Raw genomic sequence first — 13,174 nt, forward strand, 5'->3', positions numbered from 1 at the left:
ACTCCCCCTCCAAGCAAAGATAAAGCAGAAGCTTGGCTTGCAACTCTATACTGGAAATGAGGACCCGATTGAACACCTTAACCTTTTTGAGTCCACCCTGGCATACCGGATGCACACCGACGAAGAGCGATGTCTTCTCTTCCCCTTCACCATCTCTGGCGGAGCTCTAAACTGGTATTGTCGTCTTCCACCTGAGACGGTAGACTCATTTGAGGAATTAAGGAAACTGTTTGTTTCTAAACACATTTTCTAGACTGATCGCTTGCACTCTACGGATGACTTATACACTATTCGCCAGAAGCCAGACGAGTCATTACGTATGTATGCTGGCCGCTTCAGCCATGAGTATTCCCGTTGTATCGAGGACCTTAACCTTCCAAACAGCAGCGGTGCCTCCTCCTACCTTACTTAATACTTTGCCAAGTCAATAAACATATCAATCTCAGGGCAAAAGGAAATATTTCCATCCTCACCAGTCCCATTTTAGTAAAAGGAGTAAGGGACACTATCGCGATAACCAAGGGTATCGCCAAGATGATACCCGCCCTCAGACAGTCAACATAGTGGGCCAAGAACGTGTCAGGACAGGCCCTACCCCGAGGTATGAGACATACATGCCTTTGAACGCCACATGCGTGGCCATTTACCCCAACATAGCACATCTGATACCGAAGCCAATGCCGAGGCAGTCAGGTTACAAGCCCACGAAGAACACGGGCACGTTTTGCTGCTACCACGAACATAATGGCCATGACGGCGAGAAGTGTATCACCATTCGTAATCATATTGAAGCTTTGGCGTATAAAGGAAAAATTGATCGATTCCTCATTTACCCTTCAAGGGATAACCGTAACCAATGTCAAGTGAATGTGATATATTCCATAAGTGGCAGCACACACATATCTGAATCTTCCAATAGGGCCATGAAAAATAGCAAACGAGCTTTAAGACCTGGCCACCAAGTGTTTCACGTGGAAGACATCGGGGGAGGTAAGTATCAAAAGCCTAACTAGGATCCAATATGTTTCTACCTTGAGGAAGAAAGAGGTATCATCTACCTTCACAACGATCCACTGATCGTGGAGGCTCACATAGCCAACTTTGAAGTAAAAAGAATCCTGGTAGACACGGGGGCATCGGTTAATATCATGTTTGATGAAGCTTTTAGGGCACTTAATGTAGCTGAACACTTGCTCGATCGCTCAATTTCTCCTCTGATAAGCTTCTCCGGTGATATCGTGCAACCTATAGGGAGCATACACTTACCTTTCACCATTGGTACATGCCCTTACACAGCTACCATTACCAATAACTTCCTGATAGTTGATTGCCCAATGGCATACAATGTCATCTTTAGACGCATAGGCATCAATGTTCTTAAGGCCATGGTATCCACACATATGTTGTTGATGAAATTTCCAACCCCTTATGGCAATGGTTACATCCAAGGTTCTAAAAGTCGCTAGGCGCTAGTCGGGCGGCGGGCTGGGGCCTAGCGCCTAGGCGGGCGCCTAGGCGGTCTAGGCGGATTTAAGTAAATCTATCATATTTCATGTAAATAAGTGTCTACTTCTACTTGAAATATATATAATTTCATCATAAACTACAAAATAGAATGCATATATATCATGAAGTATTGGAACATAATGAAAACATGTGAAATAAGGATATAATGTTTATTCATTCAAGTATGCAACAAGTCTCTTACAATTTATTGGAAAAAAACAAAATGCAAAATGAAAGTTATGTATTTTCTGTCTAAGTGAGTTGCAACCTAGGCGGGTCTAAGCGGATGCCTAGGCGGGCTAGGCGGGTGCCTAGGTGGTCTAGGCGGTGGGCTGGGGCCTAGGCGGCGCTAGGCGGGGATTTTTAGAACAGTGGTTACATCAGAGGAGATCCACTTAGTGCACGATCATGTTACAACACTTCGGTCAAGCAATAACACCTACCTGTGCCCAAGGAAACCTTTTCTATACATGACCAAGTCATAAAGACCAGCCCGAACGAAGCCAACTTGGATCTTCACAGTGGCAACAGTCAACCCGACGATCCTCGAGATGACTCTTTCACCCAGCAAGCATAACCCGTTGAAGAGCTGGATAAGGTTTCTATATAAAAAGATTATCCAGATCGCATGGTGAAGATTGGCATCACCTTGTCACCACCCATTCGGTTGGCATTGATCTCTTTTTGCAAGAGAGCACTGAGGTCTTCGACTGGTCATACGAAGACATGCTAGGCATATATCTCGATATCATATGTCATCGCTTGAGTATTGACCCCAAGACCAAGCCGGTGAGACAGAAACGAAGATCTTATGACGCTGAACGATACGAAGAAATGAAGGTAGAAGTTGAAAAACTCAAAGGCATAGGCTTCGTCTGTGAAGTCAATTACCCAACATGGGTACCAAATGTGGTCATTGTTAAGAAAAATCTGACCAAAGAAAGTCTCTTGCTCCAAAAGGACTTGTGGAGAATGTGTGTCAACTACATCGACCTAAACAAAGGATGCCCGAATGATAGCTTTCTTCTTCCTCTCATTGACAAACTTATAGACACTACGGCAGGGTGTGAACTCCTGAGCTTCATGGATGCTTACTCAGGATACAACCAAATCTTCATAAACCCTTCGGACCAAGAACAGAGAGCCTTCACTACTGACAGGGGACTATATTGCTATAAAGTCATGCCCTTCGACCTAAAGAATACAGGAGTGACTTATCAGAGACTAGTCAATTCAATGTTCGCCGAACAGATGGGGAAGAGCATGGAAGTTTACGTTGATGATATGCTAGTCAATAGTAAACATGCTGACCAACACATCGCTAACCTATCTGAAACTTTCACCATTTTGAAGAGGTATCGAATGAGGTTGAACCTCAACAAATGTGCCTTCGGCGTAGGCTCTGGCAAATTCATAGGCTTTATGATAAGCCAACGAGGCATTAAGGCTAATCTTGAGAAGATCAAAGCAATCCTCGACATTAAGGAACTGGTAACTTCAAAAGACATCCAGAGCCTTACTGGCAAGGTGGCAGCCTTATTTAGGTTCATCTTTAAGGCCACAGATATATGTGCTCTTTTCTTCAAAGCACTTAAAGGAAGTAAGAAGTACATTACATGGACTGATGAATGTGCCGAGGCATTCAAGAACCTCAAAGACTACATGAGTAAAGCCCCTCTGCTATCCAAACCTGAGGTTGGTGACACTCGCATTATCTATCTGTCGGTATCGGCTTTAGCAGTAAGTTTCGTTCTCATTCGAAAAGATGGTAATGTCGAACATCCTGTGTACTATGCTAGCAAGGCCTTACAAGATGCAGAGACACGATACTTCAACATTGAGAAATTGGCTTTAGCATTGGTCATGTCTTCTTGAAAACTTCACCCTTACTTCCAAACACACTCCATCATCGCGCTTACCAATTATCATCTTTAACAGATACTCCAAAGTCCTGACACTTCGAGCCGAATGATCAAATGAACGATAACATTTGGTGAGTTTGACATCTTTTACCAACCAAAGCCAGCTGAGAAGGACTAAACAGTGGCAGACTTCATCGCCGACTTCACATATCCTGTTGACATTTTTTCTATGCCTAAAGAAGTGGTTTCATTACCCTTGAAAGCTTAAAAAATAGAACCAACAGCCCCATCATGGAGTCTATGTGTTGATGGCTCGTCCAACCAACAGGGTTGTGGAGCAGGACTAGTTCTTACGACCCCTGACAAAGTGGCAATGGAGTATGCTCTTCGTTTCAAATTCAAGGCATCGAATAATGAGGCCGAATATGAAGCCCTTCTAGCAGGCTTACGTTTGGCCAAACATCTTGGGGTCAAATGAATTGATATCTTCAGTGACTCCCAATTGGTGGTTAATTAGGTCACCAACAACTTTGATGCTAAGGATAACTCCATGGTAGCATATCTGGCATTAACTTATGTTTAACCTCCCCAGCTCATCCCCAATCTAATGGACAAGTCGAAGCCATCAACAAAATAATCAAGCGAACTTCGAAAACCAGTTTGGACAAGGCTAAAGGTTGTTGGCCAGAATTTGTACCCCAAGGTCTTTGGTTATACCGCACTTCATATCAGATATCAACAGTAGAAACCCCATTCTCACTTGCCTTTGGTACAGAGGCAGTTGTCCCAGTTGAGCTTGAGCAAGCAACTTTCCGATTCCAAAACTACGTGCAAAGCGAAAATGACAAACAACTTACCCTCAACTTAGATCTAGTCGAGGAACACAGAAACCAGGCTCACTTGTGGAATGTCGCCTACAAGCAGCACATCTCCAACTACTATGACTCAAGGGTCAAACCTCGTTCTTTCAAAATGGGGGACTAGGTATTGAAGAAAAGATTACTCTGCGACAGAGTCCCGAGTGAAGGAACACTTAGTCCAAACTGAGATGAATCGTTTGAAGTTGTTGGCATCAGTCGCCCTGGCTCCTTAGAAGCTCCAATTGTAAGACCCTTGGCCATCCATGGAACGTTGATCACTTAAAGTACTATTACAAGTAAACTCACATTGTACAAGTGTTAAGCTTCAGCCACTCGGCATCCTATGTAACAAAGACTATTTGGCATGAATTCAATAAAGAGGTTATTTAGACAACTCGGTCCTAATCCTTTGACATTCCTAGCAATGAAACACTCGAGTTCAAAGCTTCAACATGAATGCTTCCAACATGAAACAAAGTCTAAGTACATGTCAACAAGACTATACAAATAAACGAACAGCTTCACAGTATATTCGTTCAATCATACATTCCAACACATTCATACATAAGCCAACTGTGCTTTGAAAAGGTTCAACATACTTTGTGTCATTCGACACTTGCTACAATGTGCCTCAACACCTTGCCCTTATTCTTACCAACCAGGTGATGAAATGTGAAGAACGAACTCATCTTTATACCACCAACCAGGTGATGAAATGTACAACCCGTACTCTCCTTCATGCCACCAACCAGGTGAAGAAGGAACTCATCTTCATGCCATCAACCAGGTGATGAAATGTACAACTCGTACTCTTCTTCATGCCACCAACCAGGTGATGAAATGTACAACCCGTACTCTAATATCATTTGGCAACTTGCCACTCATGCCACCAACCAGGTAAAGAAGGAACTCATCTTCATGCCACCAACCAGGTGATGAAATGTACAACCCGTACTCTCCTTCATGCCACCAACCAAGTGATGAAATGTACAACCCGTACTCTAATATCATTTGGCAACTTGCCATTCATGCCACAAACCAGGTGAAGAAGGAACTCATCTTCGTGCCACCAACTAGGTGATAAAATATGATGAAAGCAACTCACCATTCATTCCACCTACCAGAAGACGAATGGTACAACTTGTACATGTGAACTCCTAGCATTCACAAATAATCAAAAACCCTTAAGCTTGACAACTCAACTAAGGGAGCAATTATGCCCAACAAGAGTTGTAATCACCAACAAAGTCTTATTGCAAGCTAATAACAACTTCAGTGTATGGCATACGAAGATCCAGCTATTCAGCCCTCTTACATCTGCTTCAGACATTTCTCCTCTGTAACAATGCAAACACTACAACTCGTAGAAAGCTTCACATACTCTTGATCAAGACAGTGTGAAGCAAAACCAATTTATGGTGCCAACAAGATCTTCATCAAAGGAGTTCAACCATAATTCTTAAAAGCTTCACACATTTTTTTATCAAGACAGTGTGAAGCAAAACCAATTTATGGTGCCAACAAGAGCTTCATCAAAGGAGTTCAACCACAATTCTCAAAAGGTTCACACACTCTTGATCAAGACAGTGTGAAGCAAAACCAATTTATGGTGCCAACAAAAGCTTCATCAATGAAGGGCAACCACAATTCTCAAAAGCTTCACACACTCTTGATCAAGACAGTGTGAAGCAAAACCAATTTATGTTGCCAACAAGAGCTTCATCAAAGGATTTCAACCACAATTCTCAAAAGCTTCACACACTTTTGATCAAGACAGTGTGAAGCAAAACCAATTTATGGTGCCAACAAGAGTTTCATCAATGGAGGGTAACCACAATTCTCTAAAGCTTCATACACTTTTGATCAAGACAGTGTGAAGCAAAACCAATTTATTGTGCGAACAAGAGCTTCATCAAAGGAGTTTAACCACAATTCTCAAAAGTTTCACACACTCTTGATCAAGACAGTGTGAAGCAAAACCAATTTATGGTGCCAACAAGAGCTTCATCAATGGAGGGCAACCACAATTCTCAAAAGCTTCACACACTCTTGATCAAGATAATGTGAAGCAAAACCAATTTATGGTGCCAACAAAAGCTTCATCAAAGGTGTTCAACCACAATTCTCAAAAGCTTCACACACTCTTGATCAAGACGATGTGAAGTAAAACAATTTTATGGTGCCAACAAAAGCTTCATCAGTGAAGGGCAATTACAACTCGTAGAAAACTTTACACACTCTTGATCAAGACTGTTCGAAGCAAATTCAATTTATATGGTTCATTCAAACCTTCGACTACAACAAGGTGTGGCTTGCATCATAATCTCTTGCTCAACAGTGTGGAAGCAAAATTTGTATATGTTGTCTCTCCCACATTTTCAAATTTCTAGTTTCCCAAAAAAAAAAAAATTGGGAAATTCAACAAAGCTTCATCAATGAAGGACAACTACAAATTCTCAAAAGCTTCACACTATCTTGATCAAGATAATGTGAAGCAAAACCAATTCATGGTACCCAACAAAGCTTCACCAACAAAAGCTTCATCAATGGAGAACAACTACAAATTCTCAAAAGTTTCACACTATCTTGATCAAGATAGTGTGAAGCAAAATCAATTCATGGTACCCAACAAAAGCTTCAACTCCAAAGCTTCACCTACAAAAGCTTCAACACAAAAGTTTCACCTACAAAGCTTCAACTCCAAAGCTTCACCTACAAAGCTTCAACACAAAAACTTCACCCACAAAAGCTTCACCCACAATAGCTTCACCTACAAACCTTTAACACAAAAGCTTCACCCACAATAGTTTCACCTACAAAAGCTTCACCCATAAAAGCTTCACCAACAAAAGCTTCATCCACCACAAAAGATTCACCCACAAAAGCTTCACCCACCATAAAAGCTTCACCCACAAAAGCTTCACACTATCTTGATCAAGATAGTGTGAAGCAAAATCAATTCATGGTACCCAACAAAGCTTCAATCTCAAAGCTGCACCTACAAAGCTTCACCTATAAAGCTGCACCTACAAAGCTTCACCTATAAAAATTCAAAAATTCAGAAATTGAAAATTCAGAAATTTGAAAATTCAAAAAAAAAAAAAAAAAAAAGCCTAGGCCTCCTCTTTTTTGGGCCTAACAATTTTCATAACAAATATATATGAATGAGGAGTTTTGGGCTACCACTTAGAAAGGAAAATGGTGAAGTTTTGTTACTTCGGAAACTTGGCTACTAGCAAAACACCTCATCCGTCAACTCCCTCGAAGTTTTGGAGGACTCCTACCATATGCTACTACACCTTGATACTCGGAAGTCTCATTACCTCAACCTACATGCTTCACTCACAAAGCTTCAAAATACAAGCTTCAACAAAAGAAAAAAAATTCAAAGAACTTAGTGAAGGAAGCCTTGGTGTATTTAACACAATACATTGAAATGAAACAAAGATTATTTATTAATATCTCCGATAAGTTACAAATATGTACATATACATGAATCAAAATAAACAAATAAGAGGGAGCCTTCACAAAGGTTGCTCAGGAGAAGTCTCAACAATCGGCAGAGCCCCATGAATAGGGGGCACCAGAGGGTGATCATTTGGAGCCTCAGTACTGGGCAGAACCCCAGAAGGAGAAGGCACCGAAGGTTGATCATTTGAAGCTTCAGTACGCGGTACAGCCCCAGAAGACGAAGGCAATAAATGCCTTTAGAACAAACCCACAAACCTTTGATGATTAAGTAAAATCTAACCATCAGATTCCTGCAGCTGATGAAGCTTCCTCTTCATGTTTGTAGCATAGTCATGTGCAAGCCTGTGCAACTGTTTATTCTCATGCTTGAGCCCTCTGATCTCCTGTTTGAGACTTATCACTTCAGCCCCTAATGATTCAACTTGGCGGGTTCGAGCAAATAGGCGTTGGGCCATATTAGACACAGAACCTGCACACTGAACACTGAGAGCCAGAGAATCCTTAACAGCCAACTCATCAAACCATTTGGACAGTAGTCTGTTATCTTTGGGAGTGAGAAGATTCTTGGCCACCACCGCAGCGGTCATATCATTCTTTATCACAGAGTCCCCAACAGTAAGAGGACCAGTAGGGGATAAGAAGGATGGGCGCCATATGTTGTCTTGAGGAGACACGGCTGCCTCTTCACCAAAGTTCAAGTCAAAACGACAGTTGGATGGACCAGACATTTTTAGAAATGATGAAGGAGAAATGAGTTCCAATAAATCTCTGAAGTACAAAAACAAGGGAAAAATTCCTACAAGCAATAACTCTCTGAACGTACTTCTTGCACACAATTGGTGCCCCTATAAAAGAAAGGGCAGCATGGCCATTTGTTTAAAAATCGAAGAGGCACCACTCTCCGGATTTCGAGAAGCAGATTTTCCTTAGCTTCTTTCTCCCCCCGATAATACCTATGATAACAAGCCACACCAGAACAAGAGTATCTCATATCATCAGGGTTAAAAACAAAAGTATCCCATATCATGCTTTTTCCCTATCGTTTCCTTTGCCCTTGCTCTTACCTGCAGGATAAGGAGAAAAAACGCAATCAGTCGGAACCTGAAATCAAACTTCTGATCTGGAACTGATTGCCCATAATCTTTGCATGGTTGTTGCCTAACATTGCTCTCGAGTACTCATCCTCAACTGTTGTCAAGGTCACGAAGTCCTCCGACAAATACCTCAGAACAGTTGATATGATATTGACGTTTTACATTGAAGCTGCCACACATGGATGAGTCGCTAAGAAGTAGTGCTCTGAATGACCATTTAAATGCAAAGGTTGCATTCCACTCTTGCATCGGGGACAAATGCTGTAAAAGATTGAAGCAGAATGATCAATGATGAACTGGAACATATCACTACAGCACGATGCCCTTCCTGCAGAACCATACAACCCAGACAGAGGAGTCTAAATCAAATCCAAACCCAGCATCGCTGCCCTATCCGAAGAACTCGAGAAGCTTTAACAATCTTTCACTGACACCATCGCCAAAGAGCAAAGCCTCGCCATACCACACCCACTACTTTGTCGACAGCAAAAGTATCCCATATCATTAGGGTCGAACGTACTCTAGATTTGAGGGACTTGTTTTGACCCTCAAATTCTTGAGTCGGACTTATACTCTGAAGGAAACCAGAAAACCCTCCAGCCCAGTTCAAGAATAAGCTTGTGGAAAGTTACTTCTTCAAAAGCAAAAGTATCTCATATCATCTCTTCTCCATTTGATACTTTACCTTGTGCATCTTCACCGGTTAGAGATACCACTTCTGGATAGAGGAAAAGTATTTCAAAAGAAGATGCCACATCTACCTATGAGACAGATAAAACAAGTAAAGACGATACCACACTTCGGTACTTAGAAGTTTCGTGATTACTCAATGGCTTGGATCTTGCAAGTCCCCAATTAAAAAGCTTCCCTCACTCAAGAACTTAGGGAAGCACTGTTTGTACCATACTTGACCAACCCCGAAATTACTAAGCACCAGTCAATATTATACCACCAAGGACCCATAAGAGTCTCCCTCCAACCAGGAGGCCAATCACAACGCGACACATGTCAACATCAGAGGCCAATCATAACGCGACATGTGTTGACATCAGAGGCCAATCACAGCACGACACGTGTCAATGTTAGAATGAAACTAGAAACTCTCTTCTATAAATAGAGATCATTCTCTCACAATATTTCCTAATGTCATTTGTACTAAATCATTCACTAGTACTCACTAAAGAAGAACTTGAACCTATGTACTTATGTAAACCCTTCACAATTAATGAGAACTCCTCTACTCCATGGACGTAGCCAATCTGGGTGAACCACGTACATCTTGTATTTGCTTCCCTGTCTCTATCCATTTGCATACTTATCCACACTAGTGACCAAAGCAATCTAGCGAAGGTCACAAACTTGACACTTTCTGTTGTACCAAAGTCCTCACTGATTTTGTGTATCAACAAAGTTTATTAATAAAAAAATGTTATTACTTTATTGGCTAGATTATTGCCATTTCGATAAACTCCATCCGCTATTACAAGGGCTTCTTGCCAAGCTTTCAAATATTTATGTAGATGTTTGTACCTACTATTGCTCGGTTTATGATGTGCCTTGAATCTGCTTCATAAATTGTGCATAAATCATCTTTCACATTTGTTGCACCCTCATATCATTCATGTGACCAGGTCATGAGTAACATACACGGAAAACCACAAGCAAAGTAACATCTTCCCCGATCATCCAAATTGCTTTCTCACTCTTTTTTTTTGGTAGAAAAAGGATTTGTAAAGTGAAAAACAAATATAGAAGATTGTAATAAAAATTATATTGAGTTCTGATGTGGGAATGAAAAATATGGTTGGGTATTTATAGAATAATAATAAAAGAAAATCATTTTTTTTTCAAATTTTAAATTTTTTTTTACTGTTGGATTAATCATGGCTGTTGATGTTTTACTCACCTGAAATCCGATGCACTAGAACGTTCCACATGGCATAATAGTAACATTTTATACGGTCCAGAACATTCAGCCATTGGAAATCCAACGACTCACAAATTGCCACGTTGTGGTGGCAGTTGGACTGTTGCAGCAGACACGACAACATAAGTGTTGGTCCACTTGCCAAGTTCACACATGCATTGCACATGCCAGACACAAAAAAAATAAAACAATGCGACTGACATCAGCTTGCCCACTAATGCAAGGCCGAATATAAGTTGTATGGGCATCTTGGACAGGCTTCACATGGCCCACCACTTACCCACTTCTTCTAGGCCCGTTGGAGCAATTTTTTTATGGCAACTTTAGGCCCTTGCCCATGCCTTTACCTTTCACTAATGGATGAATTTGCATAGAATTAGAAAGAGTGAGATCACATGCTATAACACGTGCCGTTCATATTTGATATTCATCTTCACTTCTAAGTGAGAGCTTTTAGGTTCTATTCTCGCCAAAGACAAAGTTGAACCACATTATTAAGGCAAGTCCATTGTAAGACTTAACTCACTCCCTCACCCCCTTAGTATAGATACTATAGTTTGTTCAAAAAAAAAATAAAGGGTACGGTCTCTTTTAAGAGAAATTATTAGGTAATACTGTACTACCATGTCCGTTATACTCCCATTTGAAATATGGCATGTGCACCATTTTATTCACAATTGGACATAATTTGTTAAGGGATTTAAATATTTAAAAAGTAAAATTCCCAGCAACCATCCTCAGTTCCCGACAAATACCAATCTCAGCCATCCACCTTCACAGCTCCAACCCCACCCGCCAATCCTTGGTTGCCATGGTTGTCATGGTTGTCTAGTCTTCCTTTTTTTTCATGGCAATTAGTGGCATGCATGTAGGGTTGAAGTTATGGAGGCAGAGGATTGGGATCGGTGTTTATCGAGGACGGAGGGTGGTTACTAATAATTTTATTTATAAGTACATTACTACAAAATTATTTATAACTGGCGGTCCAAAAATCGACAAAAAGCGTATATTACTATCGGATTTTAAAATCCGACAGAAAATGGATGCAGTGGTGGATATAATAAGCGATAGAATTGCCAACGTTAGAAAATGAATTTTTCGACAGAAAATACTCTAAAACCGACAGAAATTGTGTCAAATATAACTGATAGAGAATTTATTAATAATGAATAAATAAGAGCATTCTCTGTTGGATAAAACTGACAGAGAATACTCTAAAACCGATAGTACTTGTGTCGGATATAACCGACAGAAAATTATAATTAAACTCATTCTCTGTCGGATAAAACTGACAACAAATATATCAATAATAACCAAAATATAAAAAGGACAATTTAAATAAACATAAACAAAACTAATAATTGAATAAATAATACTAATTGATGTTAACACAGGGTAGAGATTATAACGGCCTCCTTTGCATTGATGGCAATGTGCGCAGCTGATGATGCCTGGCTCAAACGCCACTCTGTCACTGGGCACCAAATGCTTCACCTCGCTCCCAACTTTGTCTATGATCCTAGCGCACTCATGTCCGATCACCATCGGCTCTTTAACCTCCAAATCCGCACATTTCATGGTCTTGAGGTAGTGAACATCACTTCCGTAAATGCCAACAGCCTTAATTCGAATTCGAACATCATTTGGTCCTAAAATAAAAAAATCCCAACAAAATAGGGGAAAAACAAGTTAGCTATACATCCACGAAAACCAAAAAAATATAGAACTACAAACTGAAATCGAAAACCGAACAGAACAACAAAATTAAAAAGAAGGAGAGAGATTATTACCATTAGTATGGAGATTGAAAGGTAGGATCTTGATGGTGTTAACATCAACTAGCCAAGCAGCCATGGTGTTAAACACATCATACTTTTCTCGAGAAGGGTGGACATCAGCAGCACCACCAGGTCCACCACCACCACCAGCAGAAGCAGAAGCAGCTATATCCATAACTTGTACAAACCCACAAGTCAAAACATATATATATGCATATGGGTTATGTGGCTTGCTCATAAATAAACAATCTTAGAGATGCAAGAGATCGGGATTTATGCGTAGTTAACTAATGAGTTAGAGTCTGGAGGCAGTACTGCCGATGGTGTTTCTGATACAGAATTCTCCAAGGGAAACTCGATGGGATTACTGGCAGAGAAAGATCAACAAACAAGTTTCAGAGACATAAAAATATGTAAGAAAACTTGCAGACGTTGAAACATTGAATGTAAAAAAAAAAATGGAGGGGTTTTATTTTGAAAAATTTTCATTACCGTTAGTTAAAACCGACAAAAACATTTTTTAAAATATTAACTGACAGAAAATTTTTATTACTGTCGATTATAACCGACAGAAAAAATTGGAGGCAAAAATCCCCCCAAAATTTTGTTACGATTTAAAAAATAATAATAATAATTGTTTGGTTTAATAAATAAATAATATGTATTTAAATAGAAT

The sequence above is a fragment of the Malus domestica genome, chromosome 13 (assembly GCF_042453785.1).
Source record: "Malus domestica chromosome 13, GDT2T_hap1".
In the NCBI taxonomy this organism is placed as follows: Eukaryota; Viridiplantae; Streptophyta; class Magnoliopsida; order Rosales; family Rosaceae; genus Malus; species Malus domestica.